The following is a 24,912-nucleotide window of genomic DNA, read 5'->3' on the forward strand; positions in this document are numbered from 1 at the left end:
CCCGACACACCCAGAAGTGTCAGGGCGTCACCCGACACACCCAGAGGTGTCAGGGCGTCACCCGACACACCCAGAGGTGTCAGGGCGTCACCCGACACACCCAGAAGTGTCAGGGCGTCACCCGACACACCCAGAAGTGTCAGGGCGTCACCCGACAGGCAGATAGCTTTGGCCCTTGTAGCTCTTCAAGACCATGAAGATTTTACTTCTTGCTTATGAAAAAGATAACTGCTGAACATATCCTTAAACAAGGTGCTACTGATTGATTTTTTTTTTTTTTTTTACATTGCAGCAAATGAGTAACTTTAAAAATGGTGGCAGGTCTAAAGTTTGGTTTCCACAGACAACACAATGTTCCCTTCCCACACTGATTAAACACCAAGCCATTCCAAATGAAGGATTTATAGAGCAGATTCCAGGCTGCCATCCTTCCTTCGCAGTAACCTTAGCTTGGACATATAGTAGCATTGCTCTGATTTGTGCAGGATGACGGATGACTTTACACACACAGAACAGCACACATCAACCCAACTGTCCCCGCACAGATATCACTATGGTTACGGTGCTGACACCGCTATGTGGACCCTGGACCCATACACATTTATGTAGAAAATTATTTTTGACGATATTTACATTTTTCCCATACGGCGTGCAATATATCCCTACCTTTATTCCGAGATTGTGTCACACGGCACTGTACAGTCCCTATAACTGGGGGGACCCCTCAGCAGGGTCAGGGTGTACCAAAATGGCGCCCGAGCCCGATTACAACTGTGCAAATGAAAAAACGGCAACAGCCTTATCACGTCGCACTGCCGCTACAGCCAATCAGCTTTTAGTAAACCTCCTACGTCTACTGAGCGACCTTTTTTTTCTTCACTCATCTTTATTTGTGTTACAACAGAGAAGCAAAGTCTGTGTTTTTTTTTTTCTGAATGACATCATTTTTTGTGGGTCGAAAGCGAGGCTGCAATGAACGGCGAGCTGAGGTAAGTTTATTACCTGTGGTGTGTGTGGTTTTAGGGAGGAGGTGTGCATTTAGAGACATTAGAAACCCGAACTGAATGACATGTGGCTTGCTCATGCATTGTGTATCAGAAATTGCTTTATTTTTTTCTCTCTTTAAAATTCTGTTGATTATTTTTCTGTATTTTTATCTCAGTGCTGCTGATCTCCTGCAGCCCAATTCTAGACATTTCTCGTCTACATACACTCTGTCCAGGTTGGCTGCACATCCTTGCTCTTTTCATAGTGACAGCAATGGACCTTGCCTGTCTATGTGTGTCAGCATGGCTGCTTGGAGTGTATGATGAGCATAATCCAGGAGACAGTTGTCACCTTGTAACAGGAAGTGCCTGGAAAAAAGACCTTTAAAAAAGCATCACCAGGTATACTTTTTAAAGCCTTTCAAACTTTTAAAGTAAAAAATGTGTGTGTGTGTGTGTGCCACCGGCCACTTTATTAGGTACACCTTGTTAGATTGGACCCCCTTTTGCCTTCAGAACTGCCTTAATTCTTCATGCCATAGATTCAACAAGTTGTTGGAAACATTCCTTAGAGATTTTTTGTCCATATTGACATGATAGCATCATGCAGTTGCTGCAGATTTGTCGGCTGCACATCCATGATGCGAATCTTCCACCACATCCCAAAGGTGTTCTATTGGATTGAGATCTGATGACTGTCGGGGATACCCCTGTTGAAGGTCTTTTGATCGAAACGCGTACGGCGGTTTTTATACCCTGCATCCCTCTTCTTTTCCATATTTCTTTGGGAATTGAGAAAATATCTTCAACCTTGGAACCAGGTTTTGGTCCTTTTCTCGTGTGTCCTGAGGTGACATCCAGGCCTCATAGAGGCTCCATCTGTCTTCAACCACTTCACTCACCTGCCCAGGGTGGCACACAGCTCGATTGATTCTATGCTCATGGCAGTAGAATCCAACAGTTCCGGTAAGCGTACCCCATCTTTTCATGAGTTTGATGACATCTGAATTGTGATTTGGGAAGCAGAAGGGACTGTTACACCGTTCACATTTATTCACTGTGGATTATCACGCTTTTCCTTTGACTATATGTCACTATTGGGACACTAGCTTAGGCTTACAGAGACTTTTTGTTTTTATGACACATGTGTTCTTTAGCGCTACAATTTATTGAATATTGGAGTACAGTGACCCGATTGTCATGTTCAAGAAACCAGTTTGAGATGATTTGAGCTTTGTGACATGGTGCATTATCCTGCTGGAAGAAGCCATCAGAAGATGGGTACACTGTAGTCACAAAGGGTAGGACATGGTGCGTTTTCTTGTTGGAAGTAGCCATCAGAAGATGGGTACACTGTAGTCATAAAGGGTTGGTCATGGTGCATTTTCTTGTTGGAAGAAGCCATCAGAAGATGGGTACACTGTAGTCATAAAGGGAAGGACATGGTGCATTTTCTTGTTGGAAGTAGCCATCAGAAGATGGGTACACTGTAGTCATAAAGGGTTGGACAATGGTCAGCAACAATACTAGGGTTACCACCTCATTCCTTTAAACCCGAACACATATTAATTACACAGGTTCTGTGGCTGATTAAAGTGGAAGCTAAACTCAGTGTCTTGCCTGCATTCAATTAGCCTCAGAACCTGTGTAATTAATATGTGTTCGGGTTTAAAGGGATGAGGTGGCAACTCTAAACAATACTCAGGAAGGCCGTGGCGTTTAAACAATGCTCAATTGGTACTAAGGGGCCCAAAGTGTGCCAAGGAAATATCCCCCACACCATTACACCACCATCACCAGCCTGAACCATTGATACAAGGTAGGATGGATCCATGCTTTCATGTTTACTCCAAATTCTGACCCTACCATCTGAATGTTGGAGCCGAAATTGAGACTTATCAGACCAGGAAGCTTTTTCCTAAATTTCCTAAATAGAAATTCTTCTATTGTCCAATTTTGGCGAGCCTGTGCGAAATTGTAGCCTCAGTTTCCTGTTCTTAGCTGACAGGAGTGGCACCTGGAGTGATCTTCTGCTGCTGTAGTCCATCTGCTTTAAGGTTGAATGTGTTCTGCATTCAGAGATGGTATTCTGCATACCTTGGTTGTAACGAGTGGTTACTTGAGTTACTATTGCCTTTCTATCCTCTTGAAGCAGTCTGCCCCTTCTTCTCTGACATCAACACAACTGCCTCTCACTGGATATTTTCTCTTTTTCAGGCCATTCTCTGTAAACCCTACAGATGGTTGTGCACGAAAATTTCAGAAAATCAGCAGCTTTTGAAATAGTCAGACCAGCCCGTCTGGCACCAACAACCATGCCACGTTCAAGGTCACTTAAAGTGGAGCTCCAGCCACCCCACCAAAAAATGAAGTCAGCCTTTACAAATACTGCAGCTGCTGACTTTTAATATTAGGACACTTACCTGTCCAGGGATCCTGCGATGTCGGCACTCCAGCCGATTTTTCAATCAACTCTTGGGTGCTTCCACCACCATTCCTTGTAAGGGAAACTGGCGGTGAAGCCTTGCTGCTCCACAGCCGGTTGCTTACTGCACATGCGCAAATCATGCTGGGCTTTCTGAATGGCCCGGCGGCGGTGGAGGGAGGAGGGGGGCTTAACTTGCAGGGGACCTCGCCATGGCCCCGTCTCCTGGAACACCCCCCCCCCCCTGCAAGGTGCCAATTGTGACGGCGGAGGGGAAGCAAACAAGCGGAGCTTCCTTTTGGGTGGAGCTCTGCTTTAAATCCTCTTTCTTCCCCATTCTGATGCTTGGTTTGATCTTCACCATGTCTAGATGCCTAAGTGCATTGAGTTGCTGCCATGTGATTGGGTGATTAGGAATTGGTGTTACCAAGCAATTGAACAGGTGTACCTAATAAAGTGGCCGGTGCGTGTATATTGTACATTTACATCAGTCCCTGCCCTCAAGGAACTTACAATCTAAGGTCCCTAACTCACATGCATACTTGCATACACTAGGCGCAGTGATGGCGAACCTTGGCACCCCAGATGTTTTGGAACTACATTTCCCATGATGCTCATGCACTCTGCAGTGTAGATGAGCATCATGGGAAATGTAGTTCCAAAACATCTGGGGTGCCAAGGTTCGCTATCACTGCACTGAGGCCAATTTAGACAGATATAATTTAATAATTATGGTGCTATATATTATGTACACTTTTATACTGCCGTGTGTTTTACTGTTTTTTCTGGTATGTGTATGATACTTTTTGTATGGAAATGTTTTTCAATAAACTTAGATTAAAAGGAGAAAAAAAAAAAAATTATGGTGCCGCGTTACACCAATTTTATACAGTGAGATCAAAATGATGTCCCGAATACAAAAGTATAAACTGAAATATAAATCCGCAGTCCAAATATAAAAAAGTGAATGTGAAGTCTTTATATTTTTGTTATCAATGAATTGTGTAACCACAACTTCAGGGCTACACGTCAACACGTAAAGATGATCACGCGTGCTCCACCACTAAGGGAATTGAGCCCTCACCTCCAGATTATGACCCCCATAGACATGGGTCATAATGCTCCTAGGGCACTCCTCTCCAGGGGTATCCAGTGGGTCTGCTGTCACTCCTGATGAAGTCATGTATGTGACACAATGCATTGGGCGGATCCAGGTGACATCAATACTTACCAAAAGCAGTAGTGTTTCAAGAGTGATTTGCTCTATTAGAATTCCTATATTTAAATGCTACATTTGCTTTTTATTATATGTAAGTACAATTACTTTAGTAAAAAGGCCTGGTTTTTAAACTACTACACTATGGAGGTTCTTTGTGTACTTTTGAGCCTATTGTAGTGAACAAGCTGACCCCCCTCCTCCCTTAAAGGGGAATACACACATAAGTGGCTGGAAGTGTCCGAACCTACGAGAGTGACTTCAGTTCTACTGGGTACCCCTGGCAGGGCCGCTGATAAGGCAGTACAGCTGGCCCACCTGTACTGAGGCTCATCAGTTCAAAAGGGGGGCCCGGGCACCTGCCAAGCGGAAGGGCTGGCTGTACTGCCTTGTGACTATTGTGGATCCCCCTGCAGCGCTGACGGCTTTCTTCCTCTAGTATCTGCCCCTTCTACCTGCTGCCCACTGCCACCCTGTGCCCCCCCTCCCCCACAGCGCTGCCAGCTTCCCTCCCCTGCCACCAGCTGTGGGCATACAGGGATTGTTTTAGGATGAAGGGCAGGGGAAGGGGCTGGTAAATATGTCATTTGCCAGCCCCTTCCTTTTCTGAATGAACACAGTGAGTAATCAGTATTGATTGCTCCCGTGTCCAACCATAACTAAAGCATAGTAAGCTGTGTTTACTATGCGTCAGTTTATGAATGAACAGGAGAGAGCTCTTCTCATTCACTCACTGTCCAGTGCAGCTGAGGCTGCAGAGGAAGTGACTGGGGAATCTTTGTCCTCAGTGCCTTTCCCATCTCAAAAGTGAGACATTAGGGGTCTATTTAAACTTCTGATATTTCACCAAAGTCCCCCAACAGGGCAGCAAAATATGTTAAATAAATAAAACTTCCAAAAAAATTTCTAAAAAATAGTTAGAATAAAAATAATTAAGGGCTCATTCACATGTGCTTTGCTCTCTGAATAACAGAAATTGCTCTTTAGTGAACATTTAACAGATGGTCAGGAGGCATATTTCCTCCTGATGGCCTGCTGTACCCCACACTAAGGCCCCTTTCACACTGGGGCGGTGGGTGTGTCGGTGGTAAAGCGCTGCTATTTCTAGCGGCGCCTTACCGTCAATTTCGCTGCACTATTCGACCGCTAGCGGGGAGCTTTCACCCCCCGCTAGCGGCCGAGAAAGGGTTAAAACCACCACAAAGCGCTGCTGCAGCAGCACTATGCCGGCGGTATAGCCACGCTGCCCCATTTATTTCAATGGGCAGGAGCGGTTTAGGAGTGGTGTATACACCGCTCCTTCACCGCTCCAAAGATGCTGCTTGCAGGAGTTTTTTTTAACGTCCTGCAAGTGCACCGCTCCAGTGTGAAAGCCCTCAGGCTTTCACACTGGAGACACAGGAGAGGCTCTTTGCAGGCACTATTTTTTGCGCTGTGGGGCCTGTAAAGCACCTCAGTGTGAAAGGGGTCTAACGCACCACAACAGTGTGCGGGGCACTTGCAGATAGAGCTGCACGATTAATCGTCAAGAATCGTTATCGCGATTCTTTTCCCGTTGCGATTTTGAAAAAAGTGTTTCACGATTCTTGCTATGCAAAGAATTCTGAAGCTGAAAGCCGTCAAAAGAAAGGAAGAGAAAAACCAGGCAGTCTGCCAAGAATCAGACATTCTTTAACAGTTGAACTTAAGTATAAACATTGTAACAATTTGTCAATGGAATAGACTTGTGTGTAAGGCCCCTTTCACACTGTTGGATCGTTCAGGTCCGCCTATCATTTTTATTGGCGGACCTGAACGGGCGCTCCATGTTAGTCTATGGATTGACGAATGTCAGCGGTGACATGCGACCCGGTCCGATCCGCTAAAATCAGACGGATGGCCCTACGCTCGCATCCGTCCCTATCGGATCGGGTGAGATCTGATGAAAATGGACATGCTGTCCGTTTTTCGTCCAATCTCTCCATAGCAACCAGCGGCGCTCGCCAAGCCCCTCCCTGCTCAGTGAGCAAAGAGGAACCTGTCATCCGCCGGCTCAGCGGAGATCAACGGAGAGCTTTCCCGCTGAGCTGCCAGACAGAGGCGGACTCCGTGGTAGCGGATCCGCCTCGTGTGAATGAGGCCTAAGGCTCGATTCACACCTATGCATGTTGCTTTTGAGCGTTTTTGGAGGTTTTTTTTTCATGCTTGCCGCGTTTTTGAGCCGCGTTTTTGCCGCGTTTTTGCCGCGTTTTTGCCGCGATTTGCGTTTTTTTTTTTTTTTTTTTTTTTTTTTCATTTTTTTTACAGTCTTACAAAAAAATTACAAAAAAAAAAAAAAATAAAAAAAAAAAAAAAAAACGGCAAAAACGCACCAAAAACGCATCAAAAACGCTGCAAAAAAGGTGCACTTGCGTTTTTGATGCTTGTCCATTGAAAACCATTACATGCAAAACGCTGCATTTTGCATGAGAAAAAGTCCCCGACCCTTTCCAAAAACGCGGAGATACAAAAAAGCATTGATGTGAACATGTTCCATAGGAACCCATGTTAAAAAATTCCCGTGCATTTCTGCAAAATGCAAAATGCATCAAAAAACGCGCTAGTGTGAATGGGGCCTAAGTGAGGAAAGTTTAACCACTTAAACACTAAACCTTTTTCTGACATTTATTGGTTTCAAGTTAAAATAATTTTTTTTTTGCTAGAAAATTACTTAGAACCCCCAAACATTATATATATTTTTAGTAGAGACCCTAGAGAATAAAATGGTGGTTGTTGCAATATTTTACGTCACACTGTATTTGCACAGCGGTCTTTCAAATGCAATTTTTTGGGAAAAAATTACTTTAATGAAAAAAAAAACTAACCAGTAAAGTTAGCCCAATTTTTTTTCCGTATAATCTGAAAGACTTTACGTTGCGAGAATCGTGATCTTTTTATTCTAAGCAAAAAAATTGTGATTCTCGTTTTGGCCAGAATCATGCAGCTCTACTTGCAGAGCAGCCCTATTCACTTGAATGGGTCTTGTTCAACAAGGGTATATTTCCTGCCATGGCTGCAAAGCATAGCATTGCGGCCATGCTATTTTAATAAAAATATAATTTGATATTTTTGGGGGGAAGTGGAAACGGGAGGAAACCGTTGCAGGCCTCTAACTATGTGTGTCCCATGTGTGGATGGCTGCTGCTTTAGTTAGAACTCTTGGTGTCAGTCATCCCTGGCATTACAGTAAGCTTCAAACTTCCAGCGCCGGCACTTTACAGTTCCTGTTCCTGTACAGTGCCTTGAAAAAGTATTCATACCCCTTGACATTTTCCACACTTTGTCATGTTACAACTAAAAACGTAAATGTATTTTATTGGGATTTTATGTGATAGACCAAATCAAAGTGGCACATAATTGTGAAGTGGAAGGAAAATGATAAATGGTTTTCAATTTTTTTTTTTTTTTTACAAATATCTGAAAAGTGTGGCATGCATTTGTATTCAGCCCCCTTTACTCTGATACCCCATAACTAAAATCTATTGGGATCAATCGCCATCCGAAGTCACCCAATTAGTAAATAGAGTCCACCTGTGTGTAATTTAATCTCAGTATAAATACAGCTGTTCTGTGAAGCCCTCAGAGGTTTGTTAGAGAACCTTAGTGAACAAACAGCATCATGAAGGCCAAGGAACACACCAGACAGGTCAGAGATAAAGTTGTGGAGATGTTTAATGCAGGGTTAGGTTATAAAAAAAAAATATACCAAGGGTTGAACAGCTCACAGAGCATTGTTCAATCCATCATCGAAAAATGGAAAGAGTATGGCACAATTGCAAAAATACCAAGATATGGCCATCCACCTAAACAGACAGGCTGGGCAAGGAGAGCATTAATCAGAGAAGCTGCCAAGAGGCCCATGGTATCTCTGGAGGAGCTGCAGAGATCCACAGCTCAGGTGGGAGAATCTGTCCACAGGACAACTATTAGTCGTGCACTCCACAAATCTGGCCTTTATGGAAGAGTGGCAAGAAGAAAGCCATTGTTGAAAGAAAGCCAGAAGTCCAGTTTGCAAAAACCCATTTGGGGGACACAGTAAACATGTGGAAGAAGGTGCTCTGGTCAGAAGAGACCAAAATTTAACATTTTGGGCTAAAAGCAAAACAGGGAAGCAAAATAGAGGGCAATCTTAGAAGAAAACCTGTAATGGGGCGTACACACGGTCGGACTTTTCAGCTACAAAAGTCCGACAGCCTGTCCGACAGACTTTCGACGGACTTTCGACGGACTTGCGGCGGACTTTCTAACGAACAGACTTGCCTACACACGATCACACAAAAGTCCGTCGAATTCTTACATGATGACGTACACCGGACTAAAATAAGGAAGTTGATAGCCAGTAGCCAATAGCTGCCCTAGCGTGGGTTTTTGTCCGTCAGACTAGCATACAGACGAGCGGATTTTTCGACCGGACTCGAGTCCGTCGGAAAGATTTGAAGCATGTTTCAAATCTAAAGTCCATCGGATTTGAGGCTGAAAAAGTCCGTTGAAAGTCCGGAGAAGCCCACACACGATCGGATTACCAGCCAGCTTTAGTCCGTCAGCGTCCGTTGGACTTTTGTAGACGAAAAGTCCGACCGTGTGTACGCGGCATTAGAGTCTGCAAAAGACTTGAGACTGGGGCAAAGGTTCACCTTCCAGCAGGACAACGACCCTAACCATACAGCCAGAGCTACAATGGAATGGTTTAGATCAAAGCATATTCATGTGTTAGAATGTCTCAGTCAAAGTCCAGACCTAAATCTAATTGAGAATCTGTGGCAAGACTTGAAAACTGCTGTTCAGACGCTCTTCATCCAATCTGACAAAGCTTTGAGCTATTTTGCAAAGAAGAATGGTCAAAAATTTCACTCTAGATGTGCAAATCTGGTAGAGACATACCCAAAAAGACTTGCAGTTGTAATTGCAGCAGAAGTTGGTTCCACAAAGTATTGACGGGGGGGGGATTTTTCACATGACAAAATGTGAAAAATTTCAAGGGGTATGAATGCTTTTTCAAGGCATTGTAGAGCGCATAACAGGTATCTCACTCTCCAATTCGTCAATTCATAAAATGTTCTGTATGCTTTTCACAGACTGCAAGGTGTTCTGCGATTGGAAGAGGGAAGATTGCAGCATTCTTCTGCTCCTTTCCCCTCACCCAATCCTGGAATGCCTTATAATACAAAACAATTTATGCTTGTGAGCAACCAGCTATTTTTCAAGCACTGTATAAGAGCAGGAGCTGTAAGATGTCAGCACTGGAAGTTTGGTGCTTACTTTACTGGCAGGGTTGAATGAATGTTAGGCCTCGTTTAGGGAGTGTTTATACTTGCATTTGCCCTCTAAAGGGTGATCTGCGGTGGAACTATTTTTGTAGGATGTTTGATGGGCAGTGAGAAGGTGTTAGGTGTTAACCCCTAAAAGCCCACACCACCATGCTTCAACCATGTGCATTACATGCAATTATGGTGCAGCCCCTTTAACTTGAATGGGTCATGTTTGGGGGAGCAGCACTGCCAGCTGAATGAGACAGCGGGGATAATTTTGCCATGCAATGCAAAGTATCTCAGCTCAATGGCATGTGTATACCCCCTTTGCAGCATGGGGTGGGGGGTTTGGGTGGTAAAAATGCAGCTCCTCCCCAACAAGTGTAAAGTGAGTCTTACACATGTAATTATGGCCAGATAGCAGATTTATCCAGAAGGTGTACCTGATGAAGTCTTTCAATGTAATGCCTAGGTTGGAGCTGTAGGCGACATCATCACACCGGACATTCCGGGATGCAGGAATGAGTGGTGTGGTAGCGTGGCTGAAGCTGATCAGCTGAGCAGCCTCAATATTAATGCCAACAATTTTAGTGCATGCAAGAGTGTGCTTTTAAATGTGACCGTTTAACTGCTTCTTGCCTGCGCTATAACCTGAAAGACGGCATTGGGCATGCTCTTTGATCACTGTGTCCTTTGGACACAACTGATCATGGATTGCGGTAAAGGGCCAATCACAGTGGCCCTTTACCATGTGAATTACATGTGATCAGAAGTGATTGGACACAGCTAAACAGAATCGCTGGTTATCAACATTGCTTTTCTCACACGCTGTCTTTGTGTGAGAAAAGGCGAGCTGACAGGGCACAGTGGGTACATTGTCTACACTGATATTCAGGGCACTGATCATCAGTGCCCTGATTATCGGTGCAGCCTCATCAGTGCCAGTTAGCAGTGCCGCCTCATCAGTGTCACTTTATCAGCGCACGTCAGTGAAGAGGAAAAATTACTTATTTGCAAAATTTTATAATAGAAACTAGGAAAAAATTTATTTTTAACTTTTCATTTGTTTAGCAAAAAATTTAAAAAACCCAGTGGTGAAATACCACTGAAAGAAAGCTCTATCTGTATAAATAAAATGATAAAAATGTCATATGAATACAGTGTTGCATGACCACGCAATTGGCATTTAAAGTGTGACAGCGAGAGATTCCCCTGTGATGTCAGCCGGCCAGCAGAGGGCAATCTCTGCCCCTCCTGCTTATCTCCATAGATCGGGGCCGGCAAGCACAGATGGATCATGCGACCGCACAGCTGCGGTGTCAGAAGCGGTATTCCGCCTTTTTATTTCTAACAAACACATACAGTTTTGTTAATGGCTACATATCTACATTAGATACATTGAAATGTGCTGCCTTATGCAGCGGAATAGAGGCTGGAGATGTGGGAAGGAAACGCTTTCGTGCTGACAGGGAGGGAGGGGGGGTGGGAGAGACTTTCAAAGGCAGACAGGAGAGCTGCGGATGATGAGGCACGTAGACTGACCACAGTAGTCAGGGCTAAGCAACCATGATTATCGAGGCAGGGGGACTCAGGAACTGGCAGGATCAACCAGGTTTATTACAGGTTAGGAAGAGAAGAATTGCACAGCACAAGCACTGTGCTGTTATTCATGCCTTAAAGGAACAGGATCTTAGTTTTTTATTTTAGAGTTACAAACACTTTAACACAATTTTGCAACTTTGGCGTGTTAGTAAAACTGTACATATCATCACAACTACTTTGTGTATCCAGGTGGGATATACCATTTTTTTTTCTTCTTTAAGACAAATTGGGCTTTCATTTGGTGGTTAATGGTAATAGATATCTCCCAATTTTTTTTTTTCTTCTTTTATCAAAGGAATACTGGCACAAAATACTTGACGACCCATAGTAAAAATAGGTAATTTGTTTGGGGTTAAATACGAGGGTTATGGCAGCAGCTGGCTAATGGTGGTGATCTGCAATGTTTAGTGTGACTGCAACATTGCGGCAGACAGATCGGATACTTCTGACACTTTTCTGGGACCATTGATATTTTTATAGTGACCAGAGCTCAAAATAGCCACTGATTACTGTATAAATGCCACTGGCAGGGAAGGGGTTAACACTTTAACTACTTGCCGACTACCCACTGCAGTTTTACTGTGGCAGGTTGGCACAGCTGCGCGAATCGCCGGAGGAATAGGCTGTAGCAGGCGCGTGGCCGGCGGCCTTGATATCCGTTGGCCACCCGTGATCGCTCCTCACAGAGACAGAACAGGGATCTGTCAATGTAAACAGACAGATCCTTGTTCTGTCAGGGAAGTAGAGAGAGATCTGCTGTTCCTAGTTACCAGGAACAGCTTTCTCTCTCTACTCCCTGCCAGTCCCACCCCCCCACAGTTAGAAACACCTCCCTAAGACACACTTAACCCCTTGATCGCCCCCTAGTGTTAACCCCTTCTGTGCCAGTGACATTTATACAGTAATCAGTGGCTATTTTGAGCTCTGATCGCTGTATAAATGTCAGTGGTCCCAGAAAAGTGTTAGAAGTATCAGATCTGTGTGCCGAATTGTTGCAGTCGCGCTAAAAATTGCAGATCACCACCATTAGTAGTAAAAAAAATAAAAATAATAATAAAAATGCCATAAATCTATCCCCTATTTCAGGGATGTCCAAACTACGGCCCTCCAGCTGTTGCGGAACTACACTTCCCATGAGGCATTGTAAAACGCTGACATTCACAGACATGACTAGGCATGATGGGAGTTGTAGTTCCTTAACAACTGGAGGGCCATAGTTTGGACACCACTGCCCTATTTTGTAGACACTATAACTGTTGTGCAAACCAATCAATGTACGCTTATTGCGATTTAACTGACAACCGCGCAGTTGTCAGTTAAAGCGACGCAGTGCCGTATCGCAAAAAATGGCCTGGTCATTAAGGGGGCAAATCCTTCCAGTCCTTAAGTGGTTAAATGATGGCAGATGTGTACTGACTCCTATTTAACATGAGTTTGAATGTGATTGCCTAATTCTGAACGCAGCTACATCCCCATTTATAGGAGGTTGTGTACACTTATGCAACCACATTATTTTAGTTTTTTATTTTTACCCCTCCCAAAGATTTCAGTTTGTTTTTCAATTGAGCTGTACAGTTTATTGATCACATTAAAGGTGAAAAAAGTTCTGAAATTATTTATCTTTGTCTCGTTTTTTTACATCACAGAAACTTGACATTTTACCAGGGGTATGTAGACTTTTTATATCCATCGTATATGTTTTTGTTATTTGTTGTTTGTACCCAGTCCAAAAACAATAGCATATTTTGTTTTCCTACCCTGTTTCCCCGAAAATAAGACCTAGTGTTATTGTCGGTGATAGCTGCAATATAAGCCCTAACCTCCAAATAAGCCCTAGTTAAAGTCCTTGTAGGTGTTATTTTCAGGGTAGGGCTTATTTTCGGGGAAACAGGGTAGGGCTTATTTGGGGGTAGAGCTTATATTGCAACCATCACTGACAATCACGCTAGGTCTTATTTTCGGGGAAACAGGGTAGTGCCTCCATGGCAGCATACATGTGTTAGAGCTCCGCCTCGACCTTCAGTACTAGTGAATAGCATAAAGTAAAGGCATAGCCCCTCTCTCAACATTCTCCTTTTTTTTCCTCATACCTCTGGAACTGGTGAAGAGTAGCAGTATGTCCATACCTCTGCCTTTGGCAGCGTCCGCTGGGTTCAGCCTCTCCCATGCGCAGTCCCTGTTCTTGGGCCGCTATTAGTGCTGATAAGACTCTTCTGTGGATCTTTTGGGGTCTCTTGAGTTTCCTCACAGGAACGCAGTCTGCTGATTTTTCGAGAGTAAAACTAATGCATTTGGATACGGGGGGAGGATCAGCTTTCCTTTCTTCCTCGGTCAGGTCAGGTTTTTTGTTCTCCGTTCCTCTATTCCCGGTCAGAATCGCGGGATAGGCCATTCGCATCGTTTTTCTTCTTCCCCTCGGCACTTGCACTCCTACCGTGGCCATCGGGTTCTGGTTCCTGTTCCCCGCTTGCTGCACTGGTGGTGGGGAGAGGAGGTGGGAGTGTTGAGCAACGGAGGGAGGCGGTAGCATCCTCCCCCTTGACGCGTCGTGTATCCGAGACTCTGTGCACACGCGCAGCCTGGAATAGCACAACTGAAAGCAATATCTATCAAAGACTTCTCCGGCCGCTAGTGCGCATGCGTGCGCATTGGGCGGTGGGGCCTCGGCCGCCATCTTGCCTCAGGGAAAACTACTCAAAATCAATTACTGTTGCTAGTAAGGGGTAGATCTTACTAAATAAGCTTCCCCCACCCCTTTTCCATTTAAAATCTGGCTCCAATTTGAGCTCAGGGCTGCTCTGCATAACCAGTGTGTGCCCTGCAGTCCAAAACACTTCGGCAAAACAGGTTTGTGACATTCTTTGCTTCCACTCCTGAATCTGTAGTTCTGTTGTTTTTTTTTTTCTCTTGCTTCGCCTTCCTGCAGCTGATCCTCCTGCCCATTTTTTGTCATGAGCCCTTCGTCACGAAGTCAGAACTCTTTTTGCTACAGGTAAGCCTATAATGAGTAAGGATGGGCTCAGGCGTGTTCGCAAGCTGCATGTGCTGAGCCCTCCAGGAAGTCGGTACTGCGCTGTGCTAATCACAGGCAGTGAGCCGCACATAAGGAAATGTCTTACTGCCTGTGGTTAGTGCTGTGCAGTGCCGACTTCCTGGCGGGCTCGGCACATGCAGCTTGTGAACACGCCCAAGCCCATCCTTAATAATAAGGCTTACCTGTAACTACCCAGGATATCTCCTAAACCTGCACGGTTTAGGAGATATCCCTTGTATTTGCATGTGCCGACATCATCGGCACATGTGCACTGAAGCACTGGCAAGTATGTGCCGTTGGTTCAGTGAGTGTGCCGTTACCGCACGCATGCACGGGAGTGACGCATGCGTGGCGGAGCTGCGATACCCGGAAGTAACCCCCGGGAGTGATGTCGCTGGCCGGTACTGTGTATGGGCACCGCAGCGAGGGCTTCGATCACAGGTGAGTATTACATAATGAGCTAGTATGCTATGCATACTAGCTCATTATGCCTTTGTTTTGAAGGTGTTAGTTTTTTTGTTTTTTTATCAAAGTGGATTTACAACCACTTTAATATCTGTCCTGGCCCCTCTAATAGAGAGGGGATTAAGAATTTATCACTATCTGGACGATATCCTCTTATTATCAAACAACCCGGATCAACTTATAGCCCACAGAGAAATACTTCTGCAGTCATTATTAGAGCTGGGATGGTTAGTGAATCACCGAAAGAGCCAGCTGATTCCAACACAACAAATGATTTACCTAGGGGCAATGTTCGATACAGATCTGGCCACACTCTCTTTACCTCAACCGAAGATGGAGGGCATCATTTAAAAAATGTTAAAGACCATACGGAAGTCCCATTTATCAGCTTCAATGTCTGAGCCTTATAGGCACGATGTCTTTATGTATTCCTCTGGTCCCGGGGTCTCACTGGCATCTGAAGCACTTCCAGACAAGATTCCTCACACAATGGAAAAAGCAACATCTATCTCAGACAATTCTGTTGTCGACTCTAATGACCAGGAGCCTGCACTGGTGGACCAAGCCAGAGAATCTCTCCCGGTCTCATTATTTGGGTTCCCACTCATGGACCATAATTGCATCCGACGCGAGCGGTCAGGGGTGGGGTGCCCATTGCAGAGAGGTCAGGATCCAGGGGAGATGGTCCTTTCCCACCAAAGGGATAGTGTCCAATATATTGGAAATCAGAGCAGCTTTTCTAGCCTTAACCTTGTTTGCACCTCAAATCAAGGGACAGAGGGCGCTTCTGCTCCTGGATAACAAAGCTGCAGTTTCATATCTTCAGAAACAAGGGGGCACCCACAGCAAAACGCTTCTGAGGGAAGTGGAACCTATAATAGTCTGGGCCGAAAGGAACCTGGTGGAACCTCAGAGCAATATATCTTCCAGGCAAAATGAACACAGAGGCAGACGTCTTATCGAGGAGGTTTTGGGATAACGAGTGGAAACTCCACCACCAAGTGTTCAACCAAATCTCCCATCTATGGCAGACCCCACAGGTGGACCTCTTTGCTACCCTGGAGAATACCAAGCTCAGGAGGTTCTTCTCTCGCCTTCCACACCCACAAGAGGAGGGAGTAGATGCGTTATCATGTCCTTGGAACTTCAAAACTGCTTATGCCTTTCCTCCTCGTCCACTCATCTCGAAATTTCTCCTCAGACTCCTAAGGGAACCAGTCCAATTACTAGCAGTTTTAACTTATTGGCCGAGGAGACCTTGGTTCCCCCTAGATATGCACCTCAGTGTGAATCCTCCTATCAGAATTCCCCCCTTCCCACAGTTGTTGACCCAGGGCAGGCTGATCCATCCAGATCCACAAAAGCTGGATCTTCGAATATAAAGGTTGAAAGGAGGAGGTACGAGTTGTTAGGGTGTTCCCAAGAAGTCATATCCACTCTGCTGAAAGCCCGAAAGCCAACAACCAACGCAATATATGCGAAGATTTGGGACAAGTTCTTATCTTACGCCACAGGAAAGGGGTTTGATCCAGTCTCTGCTGCCACTGCCGATGTTTTGAGTTTTCTTCAAACTGGTCTCGATTTGGGTCTCAGCCAGAGCTCCCTTAAAGTGCAAGTGTTGGCAATCTCTGCAGCAACTAGCACAAGGTGGGCAGAAGATCCTCTAGTGATTACATTCCTCAGTGGTGTACTGAAGATGCATCCTCCAACCAGTTCCTTTCCGAAGTGGGACCTTCCTCTAATATTGGAAGTCTTATCCACTCACCCATTCGCGCCGGTGGATTCATTCTCAATTTGGAATCTAACCTTGAAAACAACCTTTCTCCTGGCTATTGCATCCGGCAGGAGGATTTCGGAACTTCACTCCCTGGGCATGGGGGATGAACATATATCCTTTTTTCCAGACAGGGTAGAACTTCGCCCTTTCCGAGGGTTCACACCTAAAGTCACCACAACGGCACATCTATTGGAACCATGGGCATTACCAGTCTTTTCTGACTCAGAATCGTACACCTGCCATGAGTTAGATATCTCCAAAGTCCTCAGGGCCTACTTGGAAGCCACAGCGAATTTTAGGAACTCTGAAAGACTTATCATCCCATGGGGCAAAAATAGAGGAAGGGAAGCTTCCCCCAGAACTTTGGCATCCTGGGTTGTCAAGTTAATACAAAAAGCTTACAGGGTGAAGAACTTGAAACCTCCGGCTCAGGTAAATGCTCACTCAACGAGAGCGGTATCAGCATCTTGGGCAGTGAGGGTGAATGTTTCTCTTGAAACAGTATGCAGGGCCACCACTTGGTCTTCTTGGCACGTTTCTTAAACACTACCATATTGATCCTAGGGCTCTTACAACAGTAGAGTTCGGGAGAAAAGCGCTTCATGCCGCTATGTCTGTGTCCGAATATAATTTTTTTTTTTTTGTTAAAGCATTAAACCCACCCGTGTGAGCTAGTTATTTATCACATGTATGCTGCCATGGAGGCACCAGGAGAATGGAAAATTGTATCATTCTTACCGTAATTTTCCTTTCCTGGTACCTATCCATGGCAGCATAAACTCCCACCCTCGGTATTCTATATTACGGAGAATGTTGGGGAGGAGTTATGCCTTTAATTTATGCTATTCACTAGTCCTGAAGGAGGAGTCAAGGCGGAGCTCTATCACATGTATGCTGCCATGGATAGGCACCAGGAAAGGAAAATTACGGTAAGTATGATACAATTTTCCGTTTTTTTTTTTTTTTTTATCCTACCTAAAACACACTGACACGAACATTAATTTAAAAAATAAAGACATTTTCTTAACTCTTACCTAAAGAACACTGACTCTGACCTTGAACCAAACTCTAACCCTGACACTGACCTAGGTCGAACCCTAATCTGGCTATATTTTTCTTCATTTTTTTCCACACACTTTTGTTTGCATCTTTTTCTCCTCGCTAGAGGAAACAAATGTAATGTATCTTTTTCTCCATTCAAGAGGGAAAAACACACATGAGGTTTGTACAGTGACTGATTACTGTGATAGCCAATCAGAGGCTGTCACAGTGATCAGGGGATCAGGAACAGAACCTCCCAGTTCCGAATGTTAGTACGAGACCCAAGGTTCTTATTGCAGCACACTGCCAATACAAACACATGTACACATAGAAGAAGACCCAATTCAGTGAGGCCACATATATGTGTACAGTTGGTGGTAAGGGGTTAAAGTGTTTCTAAAAGCTAAAGGTTTTTAATCCTTTAAAACCTTCCATTATCAGCAAACCCCCCCCAATACTTATCTGGCTCCTCTTTTGATCCAGCTCTGTGCCTGAGAGCCACATGTCTGCCCCCATAGCAAACACTTGCCATGGAGGGCAGATACAGAAGAAGAGGAGCCAATTGGGGTTCATCATCCTCAGAAAAGGAGCTTGTCGACCAGCCGCCTCAGTTTTACTGCGAAACAACGCAGGCTGGGCGAAACAACGTTATGTAACGTTGCTCCGCCCTGTGGCCACTAGGGGCGCATGCGCGTGCCCACTGCCCCCCCCCGGAGCTGATGCGAGTGCCTGGCAGTCGCGATCACCGCTGGGCTCCCGCGATCGCTGGTGACACACCAAGAATTACACACCAAGAATTACACACACAGATCCCGGTTCTCTGAGGGGAGAAGAGACTGATCATCTGTTCATACAAAGTATGGACAGCAATCTGTCATCTCCCCTAGACAGTCCCATCCCCCCTTCAGTTAAACACAGAGAAGGAACACAGTTAACCCCTTGATCGCCCCCTAGTGTTAACCCCTTCCCTGCCAGTTACATTTTTACAGTAATCAGTGCATTTCTATAGCACTGATCGCTGTATAAATGCCAATGGTCCCAAAAATGTGTCAAAAGTGTCCGAAGTGTCCGCCATAATGTTGCAGTCCCGATTAAAAATCGCAGATCGCCGCCATTACTAGTAAAAAAAATAAATAATAAAAATGCTATAAATCTATCCCCTATTTTGTAGACGCTATAACTTTTGCGCAAACCAATCAATATACACTTACTGCGATTTTTTTATTACCAAAAATATGTAGAAGAATACATATCGGCCTAAACTGAGAGAAAAATAGCTTTTTTTAAAAAAAAAAATGGGGATACTTATTATAGCAAAAAGTACAAAATATTGTGTTTTTTTCAAAATTGTAGCTTTTTTTTTGTTTATAGCGCAAAAAATAAAAACCGCAGAGATGATCAAATACCACCAAAAAAAGCTCTATTTGTGGGGAAAAAAGGACATCAATTTTGTTTGGGTGCAGTGCCGCACGACCGTGCACTTGTCAGTTAAAGCAACGCAGTGCCGAATCGCAAAAAATGGCCTGGTCATTCAGCAGCCAAATCTTCCAGGGCTGAAGCGGTTAAGTTACAACATAAGGTCCATTGTAATAAGCGAGCACTAGGACTGCAACTAACGATTATTTTCATAATCAATTAGTTGGCCGATTTATTGTTTTTGTATAATCGGACCTTAACCACTTGCCGACCGGCTCACGCCGATATACGTTGGCAAAGTGGCAAGTACCCGCAAAACGACGTATGAGTACGTCGTCCCCTTTAAGAGCCGCTGGAGACGTGCGCGTGCGACCGCTGCACGGTGGGGGACGTGATCGTGGGCACGAGAGCCAGAATGGGAATTTGTGTATGTAAACACACAAATCACAGTGCTGTCAGGGGAGAGGAGACAGATTGTTTGTTCCTAGTAAGTAGGAACAGCTATATGTCTCCTCCCCCAGTCAGTCCCATCCCCCCACAGTAAGAAACACTCACGAGGGAACACATTTAACCCCTTGATCGTCCCCTAGTGTTAACCCCTTCCCAACCAGTGACATTTACACAGTAATCAGTGCATTTTTATAGCACTAATCGCTATATAAATGTCAATGGTCCTAAAAATGTTTCAAAAGTGTCCGATCTGTCCACCGCAATGTCGCAGTACCGCTAAAAATTGCAGATCGCTGCCATTACTAGTTAAAAAATAATAAAAATGTCAAAAATCCTTCCCATAGTTTGTAGACATTATAACTTTTGTGCAAACCAATCCATATACGCTTATTGCGATATTATTATTATTTTTTTTTTTTCTTTCTTTTTTTACCAAAAATATGTAGAAGGATAGATATTGGCTTAACCGCTTCAGCCCCGGAAGAATTTTCCCCCTTCCTGACCACAGCATTTTTTGCGATTCGGTACTGCGTTGCTTTAACTGACAATTGCGCAGGCGTGCGACGTGGCTCTCAAACAAAATTGACGTCCTTTTTTTCCCACAAATAGAGATTTCTTTTGGTGGTATTTGATCGCCTCTGCGATTTTTATTTTTTGTGCTATAAACAATATAAGAGCGACAATTTTGAAAAAAACATTATTTTTTACATTTTGCTATAATAAATATCCCCCAAAAATATATAAAAAATTTTTTTTTTTCCTCAGTTTAGGCCGATCGTATTCTTCTACATATTTGTGGTAAAAAAAAAATCGCAATAAGCATTGATTGATTGGTTGGTTTGCGCAAAAGTTATAGCGTTTACTAAATAGGGGATAGTTTTATAGCATTTTTATTTACATTTTTTTTTTTTACTAGAAATGGCGGCGATCAGCGATTTTTATTGTGACTGCGACGTTATGGCGGACATGTCGGACATTTTTGACATATTTTTGGGACCATTGTCATTTATACAGCGATCAGTGCGATTAAAAATGCATTGATTACTGTGTAAATGACACTGGCAGTGAAGGGGTTAACCACTAGGGGGCGGGGAGGGGTTAAGTGTGTTCTAGGGGAGTGATTTCTAACTGTCAGGGGGATGGGCTGGTGTGTGACGTCACTGATCTCTGCTCCCGATGACAGGGAGCAGAGATCGAGTGACACTTGTCACTAGGCAGAACGGGGAGATGCTGTTTACATCAGCATCTCCCCGTTCGTCCTCTCTGTGAGGCGATCGCGGGTATTCCTGCGGCGATCGAGTCCGCGGGACCCGCGACCCGACTCGCGGAGCTCCCGGCCGGCGCGCACGCAATGGCAAGGCGGGGAATTCAAATGGACGTACAGGTACGCCCATTTGCCCAGCCGTGCCATTCTGCCGACGTACATCGGTGTGCGCCGGTCGGGAACTGGTTAAACTGATGAAGACATTTGTTTTTAAAAAACATTTTTGGGGATATTTATTATAGCAAAATGTTTTTTTCAAAATTTTCGTTCTTTTTTGTTTATAGCACAAAAAAATAAAAACTGCAGAGGTGATCAAATACCACCAAAAGAAAACTATTTGTGGAAAAAAAAAAGACGTCAATTTTGCTTGGGTACAGTGTCGCAAGACCGCGCAATTGTCAGTTAAAGCGGCGCAGTGCCGTATCGCAAAAAATGGCCTGGTCATTAAGCAGGAAAATCTTTTGGTCTGTAAGTGGTTAAAAAAAACGTGGTGTATAATATAGTTAATATGTAAAGTTTAAAAAAAAAGGCAATTTATTAAATATCTACAGTTGTGCTCATAAGTTTACATACCCTGGCAGAATTTATGATTTCTTGGCCATTTTTCAGAGAATATAAATGATAACACAAAAACTTTTCTTTCACTCATGGTTAGTGTTTGGCTGAAGCCATTTATTATAAATCAACTGTGTTTACTCTTTTTAAATCATAATGGCAACAGAAACTACCCAAATGACCCTGATAAAAAGTTTACATACCCTGGTGATTTTGGCCTGATAACATGCACGCAATTTGACACAAAGGGGTTTGAATGACTATTAAAGGTAAGCATTCTCACCTGTGATCTGTTTGCTTGTAATTAGTTTGTGTGTATAAAAGGTTAATGAGTTTCTGGACTCCTGACAGACCCTTGCATCTTTCATCCAGTGCTGCACTGATGTTCCTGGATTCTGAGTCATGGGGAAAGCAAAAGAATTCTCAAAGGATCTGTGGGAAAAGGTAGTTGAACTGTGTAAAACAGGAAAGGGATATAAAAAGATATCCAAGGAATTGAGAATGCCAGTCAGCAGTGTTCAAACTCTAATCAAGAATTGGAAAATGAGGGGTTCTGTTGAAACCAAACCACGGTCAGGTAGGCCAACTAAAATTTCAGCCACAACTGCCAGGAATATTATTCGGGATGCAAAGAAAAACCCACAATCAACTTCAGGTGAAATACAGGACTCTCTGAAAACAAGTAGTGTGGCTGTTTCAAGATGCACAATGAGGCACTTGAAAGATGGGCTGCATGTTCGAGTCGCCAGAAAAAAAGCCATTACTACGCAAATGCCCCAAAGTATCCCGCTTACAATACAAACAGCACAGAGACAAGCCTCAAACCTTCTGGCACAAAGTCATTTAGAGTGATGAGACCAAAATTTAGCTTTTTGGCCACAACCATAAACGCTACATTTGGAGAGCAGTCAACAAGGCCTATGATGAATGGTACACCATTCCTACTGTGAAACACGGAGGTGGATCGCTGATGTTTTGGGGATGTGTGAGCTACAAAGGCAGAGGAAATTTGGTCAAAATTGTTGGCAAAATGAATGCAGTATGTTATCAAAAAATACTGGAGGAACATTTGCATTCATTAGCCAAGAAGCTGCTCATGGGACGTACTTGGACATTCCAACATGACAATGATCCAAAACACAAGGCCAACTCGACCTGTCATTAGCTAAAGCAGAATAAAGTGAAGGTTCTGGAGTGGCTATCTCTGTCTCCTGACCTCAATATCATTGAGCCATTCTGGGAAGATCTCAAACGTGCAGTTCATGCAAGACAGCCCAAGAATTTACAGGAACTGGAGGCTTTTTGCCAAGAGGTATAGGCAGCTTTTCTTTAATCGTACATCACGGGACACAGAGCCATAGTAATTACTATGTGGGTTATAGTGCTGGACACTGGCACACCCTAAACAGGAAGTTGCCTCCCTATATAACCCCTTCCATACCGGGAGCATCTCAGTTTTTTGACAGTGTCTAAGGTGTTGGTCACTAGTGAAGATGTGCTGTGCTGAGCTCCACTGGAGCAATCCTTTCTGGGGCTAGCTATGCAGCCGGATCCATTCAAAAGTGTCTTTTAGGCCAAATTGAATGGTGCCCGGGCCTCGTATCCGAAGAAATGAGGTTTTGCTTGTAAACGCTTCTCTTTTTAGAGAGCTGGACCCCGGGATTCAGTACTTTTGGTATTAAGGCTATAAAGCTTTACTGGCAGGGTGCTATTACAGGTCCAGGATTGTGGGTTCCCCGAGGGTCCCCGGTTCCTGAAGGTTTGCTAACGGAACCCACCGTGAAGGGTGAAGATTGGGTCTGTTGGTTTTACCACAGAAAACCCAGCAGCGGGAAAGGTAAATGGAGTTTTCTAAGGAATATTTAAATTTTCTTATGAAATGTCTCCTTTAAAGTAAATGTTGTCATGCCTAAGTGTCACCACTGGGGGCTGTATTGAGCACATACCTTTGCATAGAGATCACGCTGTGTCACAGAAGCAGCAGACTTTTTTCCTCCAACTAGCAGGCAGACCTCCGGTAAGTTTGGGGGGTTTTGCTTCCTCCAGACACCCCCACCTGGGCTGAACTCTTCCCCTCTTCATGAGGCTGAGTATAAGGGAGAACTGAAAACGATCGGCAATGCCGTTCTCTTTCACCGTCCCTACTCGGAGGCGGCTTCCAGGTCTCCTCCACGCCATCCCTCCCTCACTCACAAGCCGATCCCGTCGGATAGGAGGCCAGTTCTTGCGCGGGAAAACTTTTTTGAAAGAGAAAGGAGGGGGCGTGATGCGAGGTAGGGGCGGGGCTTAGCATCCTCCAACGCGGGAGTGTGTTTAAAAAAAAAAAATCCATTTGTGCTGGCTGCAAAATTGTCAGACATAAGAGCAAAGAGGAGCATGAAAGAGGTTTTGGTGACACAGGCATTTCCTATTTGCACCAGGCTGAGCATTAATAGCAGCAGCAGTGGCTGGACTATTGCTCAAGCAGTGGATGCGATTTCTTATGGTAGTACCCCTGCTTTGTGCATCGGGCTAAGGTCAGAAGGGGGGTTGAAACACCCCCAAAAAAGAGCTAAAAGGGTCTCCCTCAAGCTCTGGAAAGCCTACTCATTTCTACAAATGGCATCCTCCCCAGAGAGAGGCTGGCTGGTCAGAGTGAGCATCGGGGCCATGAAATGTTTGCAACTGTTTTCAAAACTGCAGCCCCTTTTTATTTTTACTAAAAAGATCTTTTTTCCTCAGCCATGGTAGGTTTTAAAAAAAAAAAAAAATATATATATATATAAAGATTTAGCGACTTTAATCGCATCCCAGTATGGGTCAAAATGCGACAGGTTCTCTTTCATTGCCCAGGACACTCAAACTGAGGAACTAGGGCCGGGAGAAGACGAATTCCCTCAGGGGACCGTGGTGAAGCTGATGACTCCTCTTCTGAGGTGTCAAATTTGGGAGAATCAGCTGTTTCAATCTTAGGATTTATGGTGCAATTTCTTGCTGAATGGTCCGCTCCACATTTATGTACCCTTAACTGAGTGTTTGGGTTCACTAAAGCCTCCTAAAGCTGTGCATGCCTTTTCCTGTCCATTCATTGTTGGAAAAGCTTTTTTGTATCTGAGGAGGTCACTCAGATAAGCATTATTTTCCCTCCTAAAAGGTTTTCACACTTTATCCTATGGTGGAGGAAATTCACTAAGTAAGGTATACCAGCAATTAACGCTGCTATTTCCTCTGTGCATAAGAGTTTGACTTGTCCGGCAGACAATGCTCAAATGCTTAGGGATCCAACGGATAAAAAGTTGGAATTCCTATTAAAAAAAAACAAAAACATTTTTTTCTCTGGCAGATTGACTGAGTGTCTCAGCCTGCGCTGACAGTAATTGCTTAATCGTTGAGAGACCAGTTTGAACATGTGTTCAAGGTTATCCTGCTCAGCAG

The 24,912-nt window shown here is 44.3% G+C and overlaps 2 protein-coding genes across 6 annotated transcripts in view; one reads left to right on the forward strand and one right to left on the reverse strand.

The window, feature by feature from the left end:
• LOC141102727 (THAP domain-containing protein 2-like) overlaps positions 1-1,437 on the reverse strand; it is a 30,900-nt gene extending 29,463 nt beyond the window's left edge. For both annotated transcript variants that reach the window (XR_012235193.1, XM_073591683.1), the window contains exon 1: positions 667-1,437. The gene's annotated coding sequence lies outside the window, so the exon portion shown is untranslated. The remainder of the gene's footprint in view (positions 1-666) is intronic.
• LOC141102707 (uncharacterized) overlaps positions 876-24,912 on the forward strand; it is an 86,717-nt gene continuing 62,680 nt past the window's right edge. For 2 of the 4 annotated variants that reach the window (XM_073591652.1, XM_073591643.1), the window contains exon 1: positions 876-989. The gene's annotated coding sequence lies outside the window, so the exon portion shown is untranslated. Of the gene's footprint in view, positions 990-13,142; positions 13,164-24,912 lie in introns of all 4 variants that reach the window. The other 2 variants (XM_073591660.1, XM_073591669.1) reach the window with 2 other exon arrangements.

Source organism: Aquarana catesbeiana, linkage group LG01, assembly GCF_042186555.1.
Source record: "Aquarana catesbeiana isolate 2022-GZ linkage group LG01, ASM4218655v1, whole genome shotgun sequence".
Classification (NCBI taxonomy): Eukaryota; Metazoa; Chordata; class Amphibia; order Anura; family Ranidae; genus Aquarana; species Aquarana catesbeiana.